This window comes from Penaeus monodon, chromosome 27, assembly GCF_015228065.2.
Source record: "Penaeus monodon isolate SGIC_2016 chromosome 27, NSTDA_Pmon_1, whole genome shotgun sequence".
NCBI classification, from domain to species: Eukaryota; Metazoa; Arthropoda; class Malacostraca; order Decapoda; family Penaeidae; genus Penaeus; species Penaeus monodon.
The window spans coordinates 21407845-21408305 of NC_051412.1; positions in this window are offsets into that span (position 1 = coordinate 21407845).

Consider the following 461-nt stretch of genomic DNA (forward strand, 5'->3'; position numbering starts at 1 on the left):
CTCTTCCTCCCCCTTCTCTCTCCCCGCCCCGCCGATGTCTCTACAACCGTATTAATAGCGGCGATGATTCACGTATTGCGAGGTTCAGACGCTACGAGACGAGAGATCATTTTCTCCCCCAACCCCCACCCATCCCCACCCCATTTTCCCCACGACAGCCAGAAGCTAAAAGCCCCTTTTTTGTGTTCGCTTCCTTCCCCATCCTCACCCCCTACTTCCTTCCCCGCCCCATACTTACATCTCCCCCACTTCCTCCCCACTCCCCGCCATCCCCAACCTCCTACACCCCCGCCCTCCTCCCCATCCTCAGCCTCCTTCCTACGCCCCTCTTTCGCTCCGCCCCCTCCCCCCTCCCCCCTCCCTCGCCAAACCCTTTCATAAAGTCATCATTGCAACGATTGCTAAGATGATGGCGATCGTATTTTACGTTCGCGCACAAAGGGGCCGCGATGGCTGTGCGC